Source organism: Coregonus clupeaformis, chromosome 10, assembly GCF_020615455.1.
Source record: "Coregonus clupeaformis isolate EN_2021a chromosome 10, ASM2061545v1, whole genome shotgun sequence".
Taxonomy (NCBI): Eukaryota; Metazoa; Chordata; class Actinopteri; order Salmoniformes; family Salmonidae; genus Coregonus; species Coregonus clupeaformis.
In genome coordinates, this window is record NC_059201.1 from 34,636,789 (window position 1) to 34,660,919 (window position 24,131).

General features: G+C 40.9%; 1 protein-coding gene across 2 annotated transcripts in view; it reads left to right on the top strand.

The window, feature by feature from the left end:
* Window positions 1-232: 232 nt before the first annotated feature.
* LOC121574819 (contactin-4-like) overlaps window positions 233-24,131 on the top strand; it is a 231,649-nt gene continuing 207,750 nt past the window's right edge. For both annotated transcript variants that reach the window (XM_041887421.2, XM_041887422.2), the window contains exon 1: window positions 233-473. The gene's annotated coding sequence lies outside the window, so the exon portion shown is untranslated. The remainder of the gene's footprint in view (window positions 474-24,131) is intronic.

Below are 24,131 nucleotides of genomic sequence, written 5' to 3' on the forward strand. Positions count from 1 at the left end.
TTTATTAGGGTAGCCTAGCTATCACATTCTTGTTAATAGGCCTATATCTAGTTAGACTACTGTTTTATAATGTTGCCAGTGAACTTTAAAGTTATTGTACCAGATATTTCATCAAGACAAGTCCTAAATATGTGGGAGGTGCCGCTCTCGTTCCAGCGCACGCCACTATAGGAGAAGGTAGAATTATTCATGGTTTGATGGCATGACGCTGCATTCCTAATCAATGGGAAACATGGTATTTTACGATACTTCCCGGTGAATGGTGAATGCTGAATTGGGCTGCTTTACAGCTCGCGTAGTTGTTTTGTATTAGAGCCCAACTTAAATAATTGTTATATTATATCCCGACCACTTAGACTACCCAGAAGGGTATGTGAGGCTTGGATGCTCCGTGCAGTGACTGAGTGCCTCGCGGAGAGACAGCTCGTGTGCCTGCTCTGCTCCGGGTAGGGGAGGGAAACTGGTGCATCACTGTAAGTACATCTTTAGTTAACAACAGTCGCGGGGAGCTCCGTAAAGCAAACTGCTAAACTGTGCACTCTTTACCTATAATGCAAACAATGAAAGCGACATTCATAGAGTAGGCTACTATTTGAATGTATTCGGTCGGTGATACAATACATTTTGGTACGGATATTCATTGTGCATAGCCGCCCTACTCACTCACCGACAGCATCGCCACGATTCAACACAGTGATGTCTGTGTACAGAATTTTCTTAGGAGTGTCAAAACACGGATTATTTAAATGAAATAACAATTGCCAGGATAATTACGCATACGGTAAGAGTATTTATTATTATTTTTTATTATTAGCCTATTATTATTATTATTATTAAATGGCCCTAGTAGTATTTAGTAGGTTATTAGTATTAGTAGGCTATTATTGCCATTATTAGGCTAGAGTAGACTATTAGCCTGTTATCGGTGTGTTGTTGCAACCTAATCGAATAGACTCCATTGTCAAAATAGTTTGTTTATTTATTTGCTTTAGCCTATTTGTAATTGTATTTCATTCAAGTGGAATTGTTCAACCGGTGTTCGAAACTATAGCAGGCTAGTCCATAGTAGGTTTATAGCCCACACTGCAGGTGAAAAGAAACCTTTGCAACTTTTCCGTGAATTGCCTATAGCCTACTAGTGTTATTCCATATTTACAACATTTGAATAGGCTTTCTTTTACGTCAGTAAACAGGGTCCCCCGTGCATTTTACGCGCGCGTAACCCACTTGGAGTTATAGTGATCTGATTTGCCCGAGTGTTGATTTTGTTAGGGAGCTATCATGCTAGAAGTAGGCTACGAATTCTGAATCAGTAGCTGTGTGCCACCACGCCGATCAGTGTGTGCAGATGTTTGGTAGCCTAATCCCTCCCTATCATAATCCATGCCGGATTTGCTGATTATGTAGTTGACCACCAACTGCGGTCATAGTGTCTTATGTCTAGCCAAACAGAAATATTCCACAAAATATTATCTTCTACATTCTCTCCATCATGTACAGGCTATACAAGTACACTTTTTGCAAGTAGGCATAGGTTTAGTCAGGAAATTGTAATATATATATCAATATAGTCAATATCCTAAATAGCATCCTTCCTACATTAGTTCTCTTCAGCCACCAGCAGTGGTGTAGTGTTATATATTTTTTTAATCGAGGAGCAAAACATTTTTTTATGTAGTCATCATTTTGTCAATCCAAGTTTGTACCTACAAGTAGCCTATTGAATAATTCATTTTAAAATATGCATAAAATGCATCCTCCTAATGCAAGTCTGCTTATGCCTACACATACTGTAGCCTATATTGGCTCAAAGAAAATTGTATATTTCTATTACCCTCAAACACCAAATTAGGCCACCATCACTGTCGATTGTGAATGATAATTCACCACATTTTATGGGTGAAATGTCCAAACTGGATCTTCATGCCAACCATTTGATCTCAATCAGTTTAATTGGAATATGCATCTAGTTTTCGTAATGATATAAGTAATTACTGTTTCAGCTCATTTTAGAGCAAATGGTGTTAACAAGCTACAGCCTACCTGTATGTTGTTTAAATCAAAACACATATTTAGCCTAGTAGCGCACGCTGTTGAGTTAAGGTTGCATGATATAAAGAAATAAAAAATGCGACCATTCAACAGAATCATCCTAAAATGTCATAAGAAATTAAGTGGTGTTTTTTGTCTAACAGTAATGTTATGCTAGTATTATATTCGGTATGTTAGGCCTATGTAGAATACTAATGAATAAGTAAGTGATTTAGCTAGACATTGATTCAGCTTTGATCTAAACTTTATTAAACAAGCACCATTCTGAGAAGTGGTGGAGATTCGTTCCGGTGCGCTCCAGCAGCAACTACGCCCCTGGCCACCAGTCAAACTAATTTCCTAGTGATCAACACAGGACTAATCCTAGCATCTGTCCATCAGCCTCATGGTACTCTGCTACTGTTGCCCAGTGCCCTTATCTGATCTGATCTAGATGGGGGCTAGCATATGAGTCTGCATACTCTCACTGTAGCCAGAGGCATAACTAAACCTGCTCCTTTAATATGCATAGTAGATATTTGAGCATCTGTATGGTTTTAGTCTGCTCTTATATTAAATAATTATTACTGGATGACCAAATTTGTTATTTGTATCATGCTAGTGGTAATAGTGTATCTGCTTTCTCCATGGCTGCCAGAGTCCTATCCTCTGTGAGTTCATTTGAGTTACAGGGAAGGTGTGCTCTGAATATGGAATGTATGATAAGGTGGGATATCTGATTTGCTGTGGGAGATGAAAAGCATCCTTGTTAATTTAGATGAGTGATATAGATGACGCTGTGCTGCAAACTGCCACAGGGTTTGTCTGATAGCTATGAATCGATCCCCTGTCCCCTTGCGCTTCATATGGACATTATCGAGGACATTTCCTCAATCATGAATTCCACAATAACAAGAACTAGTTGGCCAGGCAGTCCTGTGTTGGAAATCTTCGCCACTTCCTCCTCCCTCGTGCATTCCTGATGAACGTAATCACCTGCCTGACATGCACCATGCAGCGCAATGGACTCGACAGGCACCCTGCAGAGACAAACCAGGCTTGGAATGACTTACCTATCTGGCATACAGTGCATTTGGAAAGTATTCAGACCCCTTGACTTTTTCCACATTTTGTTACGTTACAGCCTTATTCTAAATTTGATTAAATTACTTTATTTCCTCAGCAATCTACACACAATACCCCATAATGACATAGCGAAAACAGGTTTTTAGAAATGTATGCAAATTTATTACAAAAAATAAACTGAAAACCTTATTTATTTAAGTATTCAGACCCTTTCCTATGAGACTCGAAATTGAGCTCAGAAGCACCCTGTTTCCATTGATCATCCTTGATATGTTTCTACAACTTGATTGGAGTCCACCTGTGGTAAATTCAATTGATTTGACATTATTTGGAAAGGCACACACCTGACTATATAAGGTCCCACAGTTGACAGTGCATGTCAGAACAAAAACCAAGCCATGAGGTCAAAGGAATTGTCCGAGATCTAGCGAAGGGTACCAAAACATTTCTGCAGCATTGAAGGTCCCCAAGAACACAGTGGCCTCCATCATTCTTAAATGGAAGAAGTTTGGAACCACCAAGACTCTTCCTAGAGCTGGCCGCCCGGCCAAACTGAACAATCGGGGGAGAAGGGCCTTGGTCAGGGAGGTGACCAAGAACCCGATGGTCACTCTGACAGAGCTCCAGAGTTCCTCTGTAGAGATGGGAGAACCTTCCAGAAGGACAACCATCTCTGCAGCACTCCACCAATCATGCCTTTATGGTAGAGTGGCCAGACGGAAGCCACTCCTCAGTAAAAGGCACATGACAGCCCACTTGGAGTTTGCCAAAAGGCACCTAAAGGACTCTCAGACCATGAGAAACAAGATTCTCTGATCTGATGAAACCAAGATCGAACTCTTTGGCCTGAATGCCAAGCGTCACATCTGGAGGAAACCTGGCACCATCCCTACGGTGAAGCATGGTGGTGGCGGCATCATGCTGTGGAGATGTTTTTCAGCGGCAGAGACTGGGAGACTAGTCAGGATCGAGGGAAAGATGAACGGAACAAAGTACAGAGAGATCCTTGATGAAAACCTGCTCCAGAGCTCTCAGGACCTCAGACTGGGGCGAAGGTTCACCTTCCAACAGGACAACGACCCAAAGCACACAGCCAAGACAATGCAGGAGTGGCATCGGGACAAGTCTCCTAATGTCCTTGAGTGGCCCAGCCAGAGCCCGGACTTGAACCCAATCGAACATCTCTGGAGAGACCTGAAAATAGCTGTGCAGCGATGCTCCCCATCCAACCTGACAGAGCTTGAGAGGATCTGCAGAGAAGAATGGGAGAATCTCCCCAAATACAGGTGTGCCAAGCTCGTAGCGTCATACCCAAGAAGACTCAAGGTTGTAATCGCTGCCAAAGGTGCTTCAAGAAAGTACTGAGTAAAGAGACAGTTATTTAGTTTTTATACATTTGCAAACATTTCTAAAAACCAGTTTTGCTTTGTCATTATGGGGTATTGTGTGTAGATTGATGAGGGAAAAAAAACAATTGAATCCATTTTAGAATAAGGCTGTAACAAAATGTGGAAAAAGTCAAGTGGTCTGAATACTTTCTGAATGCACTGTATATGATTTGCTATAGACACATGCTTGGTTGGTTGGTTTATACGTGTGTGTTAATTGTTGCCACACATTCCAGTGACAGTCTCTCAGACATACATTTGTGGTGGTTTCTTGATGGACTGGAGAGTGCCCTGGCAGAGGCAGCTTTGCAGGAAGTATAAATAACTGCCTTTAATGGTTAGCCTGCCACAGGCCAACAGACTGTCAGAAGGGATGTAGCGCATAAGTGACAATGTATTTATGAAGAATGGTGGTTTCATTATTGGTGCGTGGTGGATATAATTAATAGCATTGATATATTGTTGTCTTGTAGGTAAATGTAATGCCATTAACAATTTGGGATAGTTACATTTAGAGACATTTCATTGGATGGTTCCTGCTGGTAGAAGTATTCAGAAAATGTGTCATCTGGGATATTTTTATTTCATGTATAGTATAAAAATGTTTTCTTTCTCCAGGAAATCTTGTTAAAGTAAAGGGGTAAATTCTCAGTTTTCCATAGTAGCCTTTCGAAATCTATGTAAATTGTGTAACGCTGCTGTAAAAAATGGTGTTCCCTTCAAGCGACTGAAGTGCATGTACATTAAGGTACAGTGGCTTGCGAAAGTATTCAACCCCATTGGCATTTTTCCTATTTTGTTGCCTTACAACCTGGAATTAAAAATGTTTGGGGGTTAGGATCATATGATTTACACAACATGCCTACCACTTTGAAGATGCAAAAACATTTTTGGGGTGAAACAAACAAGAAATAAGACACAAAAACAGAAAACCTGAGCGTGCATAACTATTCTCCTCCCCCCCAAAGTCAATACTTTGTAGAGCCACCTTTTGCAGCAATTACAGCTGCAAGTCTCTTGGGGTATGTCTCTATATGCTTGGCACATCTAGCCACTGGGATTTTGGCCCATTCTTCAAGGCAAAACTGCTCCAGTTCCTTCAAGTTGGATGGGTTCCGCTGGTGTACAGCAATCTTTAAGTCATACCACAGATTCTCAATTGGATTGAGGTCTGGGCTTTGACTAGGCCATTCCAAGACATTTAAATGTTTCCCCTTAAACCACTCAAGTGTTGCTTTAGCAGTATGCTTAGGTTCATTGTCCTGCTGGAAGGTGTACCTCCGTCCCAGTCTCAAATCTCTGGAAGACTGAAAAAGGTTTCCCTCAATAATTTCCCTGTATTTAGCGCCATCCATAATTTCTTCAATTCTGACCAGTTTCCCAGTCCCTGCCGTTGAAAAACATCCCCACAGCATGAAAAACATGCCACCACCATGCTTCACTGTGGGGATGGTGTTCTCGGGGTGATGAGAGGTGTTGGGTTTGCACCAGACATAGTGTTTTCCTTGATGGCCAAAAAGCTCAATTTTAGTCTCATCTGACCAGAGTACCTTCTTCCGTATGTTTGGGGAGTCTCCCACATGGCTTTTGGCGAACACCAAACGTGTTTGCTTATTTATTTTTTTAAGCAATGGCTTTTTCTGGCCACTCTTCCGTAAAGCCCAGCTCTGTGGAGATACTCCAATCTCTGCTGTGGATCTTTGCAGCTCCTTCAGGGTTATCTTTGGTCTCTTTGTTGCCTTTCTGATTAATGCCCTCCTTGCCTGGTCCGTGAGTTTTGGTGGGCGGCCCTCTCTTGGCTGGTATGTTGTGGTGCCATATTTTTAAAAACATTTTATAATGGATTTAATGGTGCTCCGTGGGATGTTCAAAGTTTCTGATATTTTTTTATAACCCAACCCTGATCTGTACTTCTCAACAACTTTGTCCCTGACCTGTTTGGAGAGCTCCTTGGTCTTCATGGTGCTGCTTGCTCGTTGGTGCCCCTTGCCTAGTGGTGTTGCAGACTCTGGGGCCTTGCAGAACAGGTGTATATATACTGAGATCATGTGACAGTATATAGATACAGATAGACTCATGTGACACTTAGATTGCACACAGGTGGACTTTATTTAACAAATTATGTGACTTCTGAAGGTAATTAGTTGCACCAGATCTTATTTAGGAGCTTCATAGCAAAAGGGGTGAATACATATGCATGAACCACTTTTCGGTTATTTTTCTTTTTAGATTTTTTTTTAAACAAGTTATTTTTTTTATTTCACTTCACCAATTTGGACAATTCTGTGTATGTCCATTACATGAAATCCAAATAAAAATCAATTTAAATTACAGGTTGTAATGCAACAAAATAGGAAAAATGCTAAGGGGGATGAATACTTTTGCAAGGCACTGTAACTGCTATTTCATCATTGGAGATGAGTGCCTGTCAAACTATCTCAGTCCAAAAGAGAGGCATTGTGCCTGTTTCTCATGGAAGGAACTCTTCAGCCCATCTGAAATTAGCCACCCAACTACCTCATCCCCATATTGTTATTTATTTTGCTCATTTGCACCCCAGTATCTTTATTTGCACATCATCTCTTGCACATCTATCATTCCAGTGTTAATACTAATTGTAATCATTTAGCACTATAGCCTATTTATTGCCTTACCTCCATAACTTGCTACATTTGCACACACTGTATATATATTTTCTGTTGTATTTTTGACTCTATGTTTTGTTTTACCCCATATGTAACTCTGTGTTGTTGTTTTTATCGCACTGCTTTGCTTTATCTTGGCCAGGTCGCAGTTGTAAATGAGAACTTGTTCTCAACTGGCTTACCTGGTTAAATAAAGGTGAAATAAAAAAAAGGAATAATAAAAAAAAAAAAGATATGCAGCATTTTCTTCTCATTTTATCTCTTATTGGAGCAGGATTCAGTTAGGCAGCAGTGAAGTTAAGCCAAATATGTCTGTCCCTCTTAACCAGTAACCGTACAGTCTTGGCAGAAATCCCCTTCGCACTCAATCAGCTGTATCAATACGGTTCAGAGACACTATCAGTCAACATGTTGAAATAAAATAGATCTTTAGACTTTTTCCTAAATTCACGCTTGATAACGTGCTGAAATTATAATTTGGTTCTTTATAGACGTTATCATCACACCATGAAAGAAACATTTCTCAGTATTAAGTCATTCCCCCATATCACCCTTCCCAGTACAGGCACAGTGAAGTGAGTGACTGGTCCTCTGAATTTTGTGCTTTCATTTTCTGCCTCCACTTACTTACACCCTGGTTCTTAGCAAGTATGTGAATGAAAGCAGGCCTATTACTGTGGCAGGAGATTGTATCATTTTGCAAAGAAACGTTTCTCAATATTAAGTAATTCCCTCATATCACCCTTCTCATTAGAGAGCAGTGCCAGTTCCAGGCATAAGCCCCCCCGACCCCAAAACAATTTTTTTTGTTTTTTGTTTTTTTGGAACTCAGATGGGGTCTCAACTTACTATTGAGAGTAAGAATAGTAGAATACACCAGGTGCAATTCATGTCAGTCACTGACAGTCACTCAATTAGAGATGTCAGCTAACCATTTTTAGATTGTTAGTTAGTCTAGCCAGCTATCTAAACTTGTAGCAATTATGGCCGAATACCGACCGGCACGCAGGGCACCTGCTCAGGGTCCCTGACCTCGAAGGGATCCCTATTGATTTTGATGGTCATTTTAACTCCGATATTACATTAACATGGCATAAGTCATTACAAATTGTGTAGAATTGCAGGAAATGTTCTTTTAAACTGCAAAATAAATCTCTCCACCCCATGGCAAAATGGGTAGAATTGCAGGAAATTAGCTGTAAAACTGCAAAAATGTTCTCTCTGCCCCATGGCGAAATTAGTGGAATTGCTGGAAATTTTCTTTAAAACTAAAATGAGGGGAGCCACTAAAATGTTTTGCCGCGAGGTGGGGGGCCCCCCAACTAAATCTCGCCAACCTGCCAAAAAGTGTTGTCGTCGTCGGCGACATTGCTATATCAATGGTGTGATGACCTAATGCATTGAATTTTGAAGATCATTACAGCCACAATGACGTTCTTTTCATCCCCACTATGTAGACAAAGCTTATTTCCTCTACAATTCTACTGCTTAAACAAGTTTTGTTTAGCTAATAAGATGAAAACATTACTTCGACCTACTTTTGGGTAACATGTTAACATTTCAACATTGCTATGTTTCGGAAATAGCAAAGAAAACGTGTAATCTGCTTGACACATTTATGTTACTTACCTTACAGATCATAAAGTCAGCTAATTTCCACTCCATTCATATGCATATCCGTTTGATTCATACACTGGCTTGTCTGGCCGGCATGTTTTTATTTAGAGCTTCCCTCCCCTGGTCTTGTCTAAACTGAAATAATTTTTCAGTAATCCTTTATTATGATAAAAATATATATATCTCGCATAGCTCATTAGTACACCCTTGTGGTTGAATATATATGTACCTACTGTAGGTCCTAGGATACAACAATGAATAACTAACAAATACCATCAAGGAATAAGTTACAATTTACAACAATGAACACCTTCTGAAATAGCTGTGAAAATCAACCTGGTAATATTGAATATTTAAATATATAAACTTTAAACTCTTATACAATCACATGGCAATCATAGACTGAAATACTAAATTCTGGTGTGTGGAATAGAGAGGAGGTGGGAGAACAGGTTGTCACTTGTTCTCAACAGGCAGCCAGTCTCGGAAGGGGGGTCTTGAAGAGGGAGACTGCGAAGTCCAGGCACTGCTGCTCTCTTTGTTCTGAGTGTTTGCAGTGCTAGTGTTTTTTAGCCCAGTATGACCAGGTATGTAAAAATACAGTTATTGACTGATTTAATTTAAATTAAATGTTTGATTAGACATGCAATAATGTTAATGGCAGACATAGAAATGAAAGAAAGGATACCTGTCTGTAATTTTTGACGTCAGAGGGGTTGATGAGGGCGGTAAGGAATGGGAGGATGTCTCCAGAGATGGAGAAGGGAGGAGGGGATGGGATTAGTGGGCAGATTGTTGGGTAATCAGACGTCAATAGATCCAGTTTTTATGAACCCTCTCAACCCCTACATTATCTTTTCAGTGTTTGACCTGATGGTGCTTGGATAGGTGTATTTGTATTTATTAGGGATCCCCCCCCCCAAATAGAGTACCACAGTATGAGTCATAATACCTATAAAACCTAGCAGTCAAACAAGGAAATGGTTCCAATCGTTTTTCCACCATTCATTTTTAGAAACACTTAAAATAAGGGCTGTGTTTCGCGTAGGCTTACCCAAGCGGGACGTTTTGATAACCGTGTAAATCTCTCTCGGACAAGGTGACTTTTATCAATATATTTGCCTGTATTAAAAAAAAAAAAAAAAGCTAATTAGCTGCTAATGGCTATCATAAAGCACTACAAATGTGACACACCACCTGGATTCGGTCCTATGTAGCAAAATTTGAAATGGTATTTTTTACATTGGATAAAAGTAGAGACTCAGAGCTAGAAAATGGTATATCATCCACTGCAGTTGAGGAACAATGGGAAAGTAAATCTGCTTTGAAAGTTGATAAACTTTGAGAAAATGGCCCTTGAATGTTTTGGTACAACTACTGGAGAGCTCTTCTTTGTCTACACCCCTTCAGCATTGTTCACACCCTCTTAAGCCTTAGCCCCACCCATCTCTTTAAGGATTCACGTGAGGCCATGTGCTAAACATAATAATAATAATAATATGCCATTTAGCAGACGCTTTTATCCAAAGCGACTTACAGTCATGCGTGCATATATATATTTTTTGTGTATGGGGATCGAACCCACTACCTTAGCGTTACAAGCGCCGTGCTCTACCAGCTGAGCTACAACCAAAGATTTCAAGACTAAAAGTGTTCGAAGTAGTAGCCTACAAAAGGAAAAACTCCAGCTAAAAATACACTTTATCTAGTCCTTGGCCTATATCCTAATCTAACTTTGGTGCAGGTAATCTTCTCTTCACATTGCTGTCTCTGGTAAACACACACTATATCAAATAAAATCTAAGTTTATTTGTCACATGCACAGGATACAGAAGGTGCAAACGGTACAGTGAAATGGTTACTTGCATATTTGCATAGTAACAATATCAAAACAGAAAGTGTCCAGATAAGAATATTTGATAAATATTTTTGAATTATTAGATGACGCTTACCCAGACACGCTTGTCTAAATTGATGGGTCATGTGAAAGAAATGCTATAACCATTCCCCAGCCACATCTAGCTAAGTGGATGGGTCACTATTGTCTAGACATGTACACATGTTTATGAAATACAATAGATGGCTGCAATCCCCCCCAGACACACCTGGCTAACTTGATGGGTCATGTAATCATCTGGCGAATTGAAGTCTTTTGTTTAGACATGTAGCTAGCTAGCTAAACAATGAACCCGGCATAATCCCAACTCATACTACTACCAATACAAACAGATTGTCATAGCTGTAGTATAAATCTGCAGGTAGCTAAAGCTAACCAACTAGGTTAAATGTTAGCTAGCTAGCTAACATTAGGCTATAACTAGCAATACAAATGTATTTCTGATACTACTAATATTACTACACATATCATACACGTAACATTAGCTAGCGAGCCAACTAGCTAACAGTACGCTTTAACTTGCAAAGAAAACAACTTTCTGACAAAATTAGAAATGTATAATATCTGAAAACGTAGCTAGACTCTTACCCGTATACATGGATGAACGCTTCACGGCAGACTGGAACAATTTAAATCTGTTTTGTTTGTAGCTACATCTTGTTTGGCCAGCATTGTGTCAAGTCACTCCGTTTCACACTGACCGTGGCGTAGTCCATCACAACTTTTTCCAACTGATCTTTGTCGATAGCGCCTGCTAAATTCAGGGCATTAATGTTGTTGAGAAAAGTAGCAAAACTTTTGTAGTTATCGATGGCTAACGTTATATATCTTTCAAAAAAGCCAGGTAGAAAGGATTATCAACACATACTGAGCAGCATACGTTATAGGCAGAAGCATGCTACATGGCAGACCAATCTGAACTCATCTCTCGGCATGTCCAGCCCATCCATTATCTCAGCCAATCATGGCTAGCGGGAAGGTTCCTGTCTTTTCCAATGGCCTAACCAACTAGGCTCTTAATTTAACAATTGTATTAGTATTTACAGATGGCATACAAGTTTGTTATTAAGGCACATAAAAGTTCAAATGTTCCAGAAGGCATTTCTGCCAAAAAACGCATTTTGATCAAAATAAAAAAATATGATCAAATGCCTCTCCTGTGAAGTAGTGACGTGCGACATACGTCCAGCTTCCTGAAACGAGTCACAAATGCCATGATGATCTGGACGAGACTGCCGAATCGAGGCAAAGGTAAGAATCTCTGGATTAACGACCTAATGTTAGCAACATTTTGTAATGAATAAATTGGCAACCTTTCTTTAAATTGACAATTCTGTGAACTGTCTTGTGCAAGTTTTAAATTGACAGAATACCTGTTAGCAAAGATGTCAGCTAGAGATGATGTGCAGGAGCTTGCAGGGATTTGTAGCGTTGTATGATGTCTACTTTGATGCTAATTAGAATTTTCTAATCTGATAGTAAATAGAGCCAAATATATTGATAAAAGCCACCTTGTCCGAGAGAGATTTGCATGGTTATCAAAACGTCACGCAAGGGTAAACCTACACGGAACACAGGCCTTATTTTAAGTGAATGGTGGAAAAACGATTGGAACCATTTCCCTGTTTGACCGCTAGGTTTTTTGTGGGTATTATGACACCTCCACTGTGGGGCTGTATATGGTGAAGACTCCACTCTGCTGTGTAATGGGCTCCGGGACACTTCTGCCATATTATTATTATTATTATTATTATTATTATTATTAAATTTTTTTAGGGGGTAGATCAGCTTTAATATTGCAGATAGATTGTAACTTCCATCAATGTAATTGTCTGCATCACTTCCAATCCCCCATATGTTTTTTTTTCTTCATTTTTTCACGCATATATACATATATATATATATATATATATATATATATATATATATATATATATATATATATATATATATATATATATATATATATACACATGCATACATATATACATACATACATATCCTTTAAAAATATATATATATATCCCTTATTACTTTCCAACCCCACCATCCCCTCCCTAATTGGAGTAAACTAGTGAACAACAATGCTTAGGCCTCTACTTCATGCTTATACATACTATATACATTTTATGGACACAGTCACTTATTATATTTTGTTTGTTTTTACTCCTGAACTTCCTCCGATCATTTTCATGATGTCCATCTGTTATGCTTCTATATGCCATATCTTTCTAACAAAAGCTCACAATATATAACCTATATACTTATAATGGACACAGCATGTCTTACACTAGTTATCTTGTTGTTATTAGTTGTTGTTATTAGTCCCATCCTTCAGCTCCATTCAACACCTCCCATCTTCTGCCATATTACTTACACAAATCTAGAACCTCCCGATACGTAAACACTAACCAGAAACCAATGTCCAATTCCAAACCAACCCTGGCATAAAGTTTTATTTGGAATTTTGCACAACAGATTAATGGCTAGGGAGAAGGGGTTAAGGACCAGTAAGGAACAGGGCAACTGAACAGTCAATTTCAGTCAATTGAAATTTTTACTTGCAATAAATATATTTACTATGCAAATGTAAACATTTACAGCCAATTCGAGCAAGTTTCAAATATTTACCAGCAAGCAGGCTCATTCAACTCACAGAAAAAAATATACAAATGCAAAAATATACAAACTCAATATTAGGAAGGTCAAATCAAATCGAATTGTATTTGTCACATGTGCCGACTACAACCGGTGTAGACCTTACCGTGAAATGCTTACTTACAAGCACTTACAAGAAGGTGTTCCTAATGTTTGGTATACTCTGTGTAAATTTGCACTGCTGTCTTTCTCTCTCTGTTTCTCTCTCCCTCTCTGTCTCTCCATCTCTCTTGCTGTCTTTCACACTCTTCCCACCGCTCTCTCCCTCTCTCACTTTCATCCTCTCTTTCTTACTTTCTTCCTCTCTCTCTCTGTATGTTTCTCTATGTCTGTCTGTCTGTATGTCTGTCTGTCTGTCTGTCTGTCTGCTCTCTCTCTCTCTCTCTCTCTCTTTCTCTCTGTATGTTTCTCTATGTCTGTCTGTCTGTCTGTCTGTCTGTCTGTCTGTCTGTCTGTCTGTCTGTCTGTCTGTCTGTCTGTCTGTCTGTCTGTCTGTCTCTCTCTCTCTCTCTCTCTCTCTCTCTCTCTCTCTCTCTCTCTCTCTCTCTCTCTCTCTCTCTCTCTCTCTCTCTCTCTCTCTCTCTCTCTCTCTCTCTGTCTCTGTTTCTCTCTGGCTAGCAAAGACACCTAGTTAAGGGCAGTTGGTTACCATAATTGCTTACACCTATCCAGTTGATTGATCAGGGTTAACTTATAGCTAGATACTTCAATATGACATAGACATACAGTATAACTAAATGTATAGCTAGCAACATGTAAAATGGTTGTACAATAAATCCTTCCAGTCATTTAATAGAAGCTAACTACTTAACGTTACCCTGAATTGTGAATTTATCTGCCCCCTTGTCGAGATCAGTGTTGCCTTCCTGGTACTTCGCCTGGTTGGAAAGCTAAAGTAAAATCACCTCGAGGGATGCCATTAAAGTGCAAGCTACATACAAACAGAAAACTACAATAACAGTTAGCTAGCTAGCTAACGTTAGCTAAAAAGAACTGTCTGGCTAGCTAGCTAGCTGACTAGGCAGGCTGAGGTAAATAAGTAGCTAGCAATGTCAATCTAAAATCAATCTAAAACAGCACAAATTATTTCTTCCTATTTAACATTATTTTCTTATATAAATGGTAAAGAAAGAGTTTTCTCTTTTCTGTCTTTTCGGTCTTCTGAAGCAGTAGGTAGTCAGCAGGTAGTCACCATCAAAAACACCGTCCTTGGAGAGTGATTCTGAGTTAATACATTTGTGCGGCCCAAGCGAGCGTTTATGAGGTGAAATAGAACTAGAACTGCCCGCGTCCTCTGTCCTCCGCGACCGCTACAAGGTAAAATAGAGCCAATCAACCAGCATAGCAACGGACGCTTTGGTTCATTACGTAGGCCAGTCAGAATTTTGAAAGTTTTGGCAACAGCCCTAGCAACAGAAGCTAGAGCTCATCGAATCCCATTGTGATGCAGGGGGGGGGACACTTTTTGGCAGGTGGACACTATTTGGCATGACAGGCCCCCAAAGGCCCTGGTAGAGAGGCACAGTGAAGTGCGTGACTGTTCTGTGCAAAGTGTCCTCTGCATGCTGAGAAGCTTTCATTTGCCTCCATATACCCTGTTTCTTAGTAAGTACAGTATGTGAATGAAAGCAGGCCCATTACTGTGGCAGGAGATTGTATCATTTTGCATACATTCAATCAGGTATAGGCCTTCGTCAGTGCTTTTGCTTGTTGGTCTATGGTTGCAAATCTTTTGCTAGACTCCTTTTCTTCCCTCTAATGTACTACTGTACATCTCTACTTTTGATCATATGATATGGACTGCATTTAAATACCTCCATCACTTGTTGTCATTAGAGCTTAGACAATGCCATAGTCCAGCAGGCTACTCATCTCTGCACAGTCCCTACTGTATGAGTACAGTCTTAGCTGAAACACCCTGTAATTCCACGAGACTCCAGACCAAATCGGAAGGTTTGGCAGCACTATCAGGCAGGCCTCACTAGTTGTTGAGTATTTAGTTGTATTCTAAGCCTGAGATTTTTTCTATGGAGCATCATGACTGTGAAGGAATGACGTTTATGACAAAACTGTGCATTCCAAGGGTCTTGCCTCCGAGGTTGTCGCCACACTGACGCTTTAAAGAACAACAGGGCAAAGAGCAGCAAATAAAGGCTAGTACTCTGTGTCAGTTCTTCTGCTGGAATAGTCCCTGCTTTTTTGCTGCTCTATTGGTTTTTAAAAGTAAACAGTGCTGTGTGATTCTTCATAACGTCATTATGGATGAGGAGGAGGCGGCAGGCTCCTGATACTACTTTGCCAGTGCACATACATCGGTTTACACCCCTCCTGTGTGATATCAGGGTGCTCTTTTGTACTCTGCTCGCCGAGGAGCCACATTGTTTGTTCATTCCGTAGCAGTCACATTTATAGCCATGAAATGCTTTGAAAGGCTGGTCATGGCTCACATCAACACCATCATCCCAGACACCCTGGACCCATTCCAATTTGCGTACCACCCCAACAGATCCACAGATGACGCAATCTCTATTGCACTCCACACTGCCCTCACCCACCTGGACAAAAGGAATACCTACAGTGAGGGAAAAAAGTATTTGATCCCCTGCTGACTTTGTACGTTTGCCCACTGACAAAGAAATGATCAGTCTATAATTTGAATGGTAGGTTTATTTGAACAGTGAGAGACAGAATAACAACAAAATTGATTAGCATTTTAATGAAGGAAATAAGTATTTGACCCCCTCTCAATCAGAAAGATTTATGGCTCCAAGGTGTCTTTTATACAGGTAACGAGCTGAGATTAGGAGCACACTCTTAAAGGGAGTGCTCCTAATCTCAATTTGTTACCTGTATAAAAGACACCTGTCCACAGAAGCAATCAATCAATCAGATTCCAAACTCTCCACCATGGCCAAGACCAAAGAGCTCTCCAAGGATGTCAGGGACAAGATTGTAGACCTACACAAGGCTGGAATGGGCTACAAGACCATCGCCAAGCAGCTTGGTGAGAAGGTGACAACAGTTGGTGCGATTATTTGCAAATGGAAGAAACACAAAATAACTGTCAATCTCCCTCGGCCTGGGGCTCCATCGAAGATCTCACCTCGTGGAGTTGCAATGATCATGAGAACGGTGAGGAATCAGCCCAGAGCTGAAGGTTTGAGATGCCAAACGTCAGGCTCGAAACCTTAATGACTTGGAGAAGATCTGCAAAGAGGATTGGGACAAAATCCCTCCTGAGATGTGTGCAAACCTGGTGGCCAACTACAAGAAACGTCTGACCTCTGTGATTGCCAACAAGGGTTTTGCCACCAAGTACTAAGTCAGGTTTTGCAGAGGGGTCAAATACTTATTTCCCTCATTAAAATGCAAATCAATTTATAACATTTTTGACATGCGTTTTTCTGGATTTTTTTGTTGTTATTTCTCTCAATGTTCAAATAAACCTACCATTAAAATTATAGACATTTCATGTCTTTGTCAGTGGGCAAACGTACAAAATCATCAGGGGATCAAATACTTTTTCCCTCACTGTATGTAAGAATGCTGTTAATTGACTACAGCTCAGCATTCAATACCATAGTCCCCTCCAAGCTCATCACCAAGCTCAGGACCCTGGGACTGAACACCTCCCTCTGCAATTGGATCCTGGACTTCCTGACGGGCCGCTCCCAGGCTTTGAGGGTAGGCAACAACACATCCGACACGCTGACCATCAACAAGGGGGCCCCTCAGGGGTGTGTGCTTAGTCCCCTCCTGTACTCCCTGTTCACCCACGACTGCTTGGCCACTCACGACTCCAACACCATCGTTAAGTCTGCCGACGACACAACGGTGGTAGGCTTGATTACCGACAGCGATAAGACAGCCTATAGGGAGGAGGTCAGAGACCTGGCAGTGTGGTGTCAGGACAACAACCTCTCCTTCAACTTGAGCAAGACTAAGGAGCTGATCGTGGACTACAGGGAAAGAAGGGCCGAGCACACCCCTACTCACATCAACTTCAAGTTCCTTGGTGTCCACATCTCTAACATCATGGTCCAAACACACCAAGACAGTCGTGAAGAGGGCACGACAATGCCTATTCACCCTCAGGAGACTGAAAAGGTTTGGCAAGGGTCCTCAGATCCTCAAAAGGTTCTACATCTGCACCTTCGAGAGCATCCTGACTGGTTGCATCACGCTTGGTATGGCAATTGCTCGGCATCTGACCGCAAGGCACTACAGAGGATAGTGCATACGGCCCAGTACATCACTGGGGTCAAGCTTCCTGCCATCCAGGACCTCAATACCAGAGGAAGGCCCTAAAAATTGTCAAAGACTCCAGCCACCCATGTCATAGACTGTTCTCTCTGCTACCACACGGCAAGCGGTACCGGAGCGTCAAGTCTAGGTCCAAAAATATCCTTAACAGCTTCTATCCCCAAGCCATAAGACTGCTAAACAGCTAATCAAATGGCTACCCGGACTATTTGCATTGACCCCCTTTTTTACGCTGCTGCTGTTTATTATCTATGCATAGTCACTTTACCCCTACCTACATGTACATTTTACCTCAATTACCTTGACTAACCTGTACCCCCGCACATTGACTCGGTACCGGTATCCCCTGTGTATTTTACATTTTTAGTAGACGCTCTTATCCAGAGCGACTTACAGTTAGTGAGTGCATACATTATTTTTTAATTTTTCATACTGGCCCCCCGTGGGAATCGAACCCACAACCCTGGCGTTGTAAACGCCATGCTCTACCAACTGAGCTACATCCCTGCTGGCCATTCCCTCCCCTACCCTGGACGACACTGGGCCAATTGTGTGCCGCCCCATGGGTCTCCCGGTCGCGGCCGGCTACGATAGAGCCTGGTGTATCCCCTCGTTATTGTTTTCTTATTTACTTATTTACTTTTTTAAAAACTGCATTGTTGGTTAACTACTTGTAAGTAAGCATTTCACGGTAAGGTCTACACCTGTTATTTTTGGCAATTGTGACAAATACAATTTCATTTCATGCATATTAATATTTTAGAACATTTAAACATCTGAATACCGATATCAAGTATAGCTACTCTATGCTTTGTTTCAGAAGGATTTTAACTGAGAGAGATATTCTGCACAGCCAACCCCTCAGGTCCTTTCTCCAGTATAGTGTGAGGTCCTATGGTTTATTAATGGTGTTTTTAGACAGCAGTGTGTGGGACTGAGGGACCAAAGCGTTTCAACAGAGGGTTTCTTTCCAGGGAAAGAGGACATTCCTGTCTGACCATCCCTGTCAGCTCTAAACCACTGACCTTCTTTTACACAAATTGGTTGTTTGTACAACATCATGTTTTATTCCATGTGTTCTAAAAACATGAACTAGCTGACAGCAGCACATAACCCAGCAGTGGGTGTTTTTGTGGAGCAGCACTTTCGTATAAAGGCATTTCAAAAGTAATGTAACGCAGTGGTGAATCTAGCAGCATAGCTGAGAAACATTGAGCAGCATTGAGTGTCGGCTTCAAGCATACAGTTCAAGCAGACAGATAACATGCAATTTCTAAAGAAGTTATGAATACATTTGTTGAAAAGTGTAGACCAGGACAGAGGGTCCTTGTACTTCAGCTTAAGCATTGAGCTCGTTGAACTGTAAGTATTCTTGTACTGAACAAAAGGCATTTTTCTACCACAATGAACCACAATAGCTCTTCGTTTTACTAGAGTACTGTATCCCAGATAGCAACACTACAATGGCCCGTCTGCAGCCCGCAGCTAGCCAAGTGGCAGGCCCTCTGCACTACTTGTACTTAGAAATGTAATAAATGAAACGTGTATGTGTATCTATTTCAAACGCGACAAATCATCCCCATCTCCTAATGTGTCTGTCTGCACTCTCCTGTTTTTTCCGTCATAAAAGGTCAAAAACCCAAAATAGGCAATTAGTGTTAAAAGGCTTTTTATTCGCTGAAAGGCATTTGGTCAGCTCTAAGAGATCAGTCCACAGCTGGAGGTGTTGTGGTCTCACAGACCGTAGATTGGATTTCAATAAAACAAATCTCCTATTCTCACAGGATGGTAAATCATGTCTGCCACCTTTTACTTTCTGTCTTTAGGGAATAGAAAAGGAGAATTCTGTCCAGATCTTTCCATAAAAGTATTGTCTGAATAGAAGTATGGTTTTAGCAGGCGTTGAAGTTGGTAGTACAGTGTGTTAATTTGTAATGTAATTACATAGTTATTAAGGTTATCTAAACATCCATTATTTATACATTTGTAAGTAGATAAAGTGAGATTGTTAATAAGTTTCACTCCTGTACAGGAGTTACACCAGGACAGCTTCTACATCAAGGCAGCTCCATCTCCTGCTGGATTTCTTGCTTCATCATTCAGTTAGTTTACATTTACATTTTTACATTTTAGTCATTTTAGCAGACACTCTTATCCAGAGCGACTTACAGGAGCAATTAGGGTTAAGTGCCTTGCTCAAGGGCACATCGACAGATTCTTCACCTAGTCAGCTCGGGGATTAGAACCAGCGACCTTTCGGTTACTGGCCCAACGCTCTTAACCACTAAGCTACCTGCCGCCCTATAGTTAACACTATAGCTCTATTCCACTCATTTTGCAACAATCCTGTGCTTTAGCTATGTTTGAAAACATGTTACATTAGTTAGATGTGGGTTTTTGACTTAGAAACATAACAATCCTTGGGGTACGGTACAAACTGTGTTGTGCCTGCATCGTTTCCTTACTCAAACATGGTGCGACACAGTCCCTCCCTGGGAACGGCTTTAATTGCAGGCTTAATAAGAGCAACACCACCCAACAACCAGAAATATCTGAGCATTGGGACTATTGCATTATTAACTATGCGTTATGTGAGGGCTGCTAACAACTGCTTTCCAAGCAATCACAGCAAAAGGTCAGGTTTGTGTTTCTTCTTCAGAATGCACTTCAATTGAAGACATGACGAGGGAATTCTTTTTTTTATCTTTCAACACTTTGTTTTTGCTGTACCACAGGGGGAAATTCTTTGATTTCTGCAAGAGTTTTTGAGAGCAATATGGTACCCCATAGAGTGAGGCTGTAATGTGTGAGCCTTCTTTCCCCCACCATTTATTAGAATACAAACACACTCAATATAAAAAAAAACACACACCCCAGACAGAGTGCATTGTTTTTTTCTTTTCACATAGTTGAGATTAAAGAAAAGTTGGATGAAATTGTATCACCAGATGACTCAACAGAATGTCACAATGTGCTGGCACTGTAGACACAACAACAAGTTATGGTTTCAAGTTTCAAGTTTAATGTCATGTGCACAAGTACAGTGAAATGCCTTTCTTGCAAGCTCTAAACCCTACAATGTAGTAATCAGTAACAACATAATGCTAAAAATAACATAAGGTAGAACAAAAACACACGAGAAATTAAAATAAGAAATAAGAAGAACATGATAAAGTAAGTAATCATACTATATATAGGGTCAGTCAGTTCCAGTACCATATTTACAATGTGCAGGGATACTGGAGTGATAAAGGTAGATATGTACAGTATAGGGGTAGGGTGACTAGGCATCAGGATATATGATAAACAAAGTAGCAGCAGCGTATACAGCACCAGTCAAATGTTTGGACACACCTACTCATTCAAGGGTTTTTCTTTATTTTTACTATTTTCTACATTGTAGAATAATAGTGAAGACATCAACACTATGAAATAACACATATGGCATCATGTAGTTATCAAAAAATATTAAACAAATCAAAATATATTTTATATTTGAGATTCTTCAAAGTAGCCACCATTTGCCTTGATGACAGTTTTGCACACTCTTGAAATTCTCTCAACCAGCTTCATGAGGAATGCTTTTCCAACAGTCTTGAAGGAGTTCCTACATATACTGAGCACTTGTTGGCTGCTTTTCCTTTACTTTGCGGTCCAACTCATCCCAAACCATCTCAATTGGGTTGAGGTCGGGTGATTGTGGAGGCCAGGTCATCTGATCACTCTCCTTCTTGGTCAAATAGCCCTTACACAGCCTGGAGGTGTGTTGGGTCATTGTCCTGTTGAAAAACAAATGATAGTCCCATTAGTGCAAACCAGATGGGATGGCATATCACTGTAGAATGCTGTGGTAGCCATGCTGGTTAAGTGTGCCTTGAATTCAAAATATATCACTGACAGTGTCACCAGCAAAACACCATCACACCTCCTCCTCCATGCTTCATGGTGGGAACCACATATGCAGAGACCATCCGTTCACCTACTCTGCGTCTCACAAAGACATGGCGGTTGGAACCCAAAATCTCAAATTTGGACAGATTTCCAACGGTCTAATGTCCATTGCTCGTGTTTCTTGGCCCAAGCAAGTCGTCTTCTTATTGGTGTCCTTTAGTAGTGGTTTCTTTGCAGCAATTCGACCATGAAGGCCTGATTCACACAGTCCCCTCTGAACAGTTGATGTTGAGATATGTCTGTTACTTGAACTCTGTGAAGCATTTATTTGGGCTGCAATTTCTGAGGCTGGTAACTCTAATGAACTTATCCTCTGCAGCAGAGGTAACTCTGGGTCTTCCATTCCTGTAGCGGTCCTCATGAGAGCCAGTTTCATCATAGCACTTGATGGTTTTTGCGACTGCACTTGAAGAAACTTTCAAAGTTCTTGAAATGTTCCGTATTGACTGACCTTCATGTCTTAAAGTAATGATGGACTGTTGTTTCTCTTTGCTTATTTGAGCTGTTCTTGCCATAATGGTATTTTACCAAATAGGGCGGTAGTCATTGTGGCATGAAGCCTTAGAGTTCTTGGGAACAGGAATGATGGTGGTCATCTTAAAACATGTGTAGATTACCGACTGGGACAAGGAGAGTTTGAAAATTACCAGGAATATGCCTGCCAGCTGTTCTGCGTGTGCTCTGAGAACGCGCCCTGGAATACCGTCGGGCCTTGCGGGTGTTGACCTGATTAAAGACCATACTCACGTCGGCCTTGGGGAGCGAGATCACCAAGTCCTCTGGGTCGGTGACGGCCCTCACGTCCGTCACAAAGTTGTTATTGTCGAAGTGTGCATATAAAATGCATTGAGCTCGTCTGGTAGAGTGGCATCGTTGGACAGATCATGGCTGGGTCTTCCTTTGTAATCTGTAATGGACTGTAGCCCCTGCCACATGTGTCGGAGCTTCTGTAATATGATTCCACCTTACTCCTATATTGTCCTTTTGCTCATTTGTTGACTCTGCGGAGGTCATAGCGGGACTTCTTGTACTTGTTCCTGTCCTCAGCCCTAGCCTCAGGGTTGTCTGCGATAGCCCTGTGTGCGGTAGCCCTGACGTTTAGTTTAGCGCCAACCTCAGTGTTAATCCAGGGTTTTTCATTGGGAAAGCAGCGATGGCCTTGTATGCTTGCTTGTTGGTAGAATAACAGTGGTCTATTACTTCATCACCCCTATTGGCGAAGGAGACTTGTTGATGGAAGTTGGGCATCACGTGTCTTAATGGCGCAGATTTAAAATCGCCGGCAACCAGAAAAGCAGTCTGCTTGTTTATAGCCACATACAGTTCGTTAAGTGGCAGCTTGTTCATTTTCTTGTCCTGAGGTGGAATGTATCCAACAGTCACGATAACAGCTGAAAACTCCCTCGGGAGGTAGAAGGGTCGGCATTTGACCATCAGGTATTCCAATACGGGTGAACAATGGGTTGACACTTCCACTGCGCTCGAGTCAGCAAACCAGTTGTTGTGGATGAACTCCACTGTCCTGTCCGCATGGTGAATGGAGAATATCTAGTCCGAGAGCCATGTTTCAGAGCCATGTTTTGAGAGCCCCGTTGGTAGCAAATCCACGATGGGAGGTCATCCATTTTATTATCAAGTGGTCAGCAGAATGGAGGGAAGAGGTGGCCGGTATTCCTGTTGCCTTAATCTCTTGCCTCTGTAACGCCAGCGTTTCCTCTTGGGTAGCCCGAAATTTGGGTCGGAATTACAGAAAGAGCCCGGGGCAGATGAGTCAAAGTTGAAGCTGGAATTGAGGTAAGTAACTGCCTATCTGATGTTCAAAAGTTATTGTCTGTTGTAAGAAATTATAGCGGATATATTTAGTGAAAATAAAGTAACATTTTACGTAAAAGAAACACAAAATAGCAAAGTTGGGTCTGAGTTTGCAAAACGGCAGTCATCCAGTACGGCACAATCTGTTTTATGGTTTCTGGTGGAATGAATTCAATAGAATACGATCTTGTAAAACAAGTTGGACTGGAAACAAAAATGCAAGGCAAATGTAATATCCTGATTCAAAACAGTCTGCATTCTGTAGACTTTAGACAATTAATTTAGAAAAATATAACGGTAGCAATTCATATAACATGGACTGCTAGTATTCATCCTATGAATAGCATGTTGAATGGCATGTTGTATCAGAAGCCTGCATGTGTATTTGAAGTATACAGTGTGCTGATGGCTTTCTTTGTTCAATTATGCAAAATAACGTGTTTATTGGTAGAGGTTTGACACACTGTACAGCATAAGTACTATTCGTGTACTTCTTTCATTTATACAGATAGTAAAATGTCCCTTGTTGCTCTTATAAAGGGAAATGTCTTGGCTAATGTTTTCAGGGAAGCTCATGAAATATACAGTACATGCAAATAGCAAAATACTGACCTAGTGCTGCAATTAAGCGATGAGGGGAGTTCTTGTTCATTCTGGTGCGTTTCAAACATGGGAAATTACCTGGGTGATTGAACTGAAAGTGCAGCAAAGGCAAAGAATGATATGAACACGTTTGTTCAGTGTTGAAATGCTATCCAGGAGGAGCACACTGGTGGACAAGCT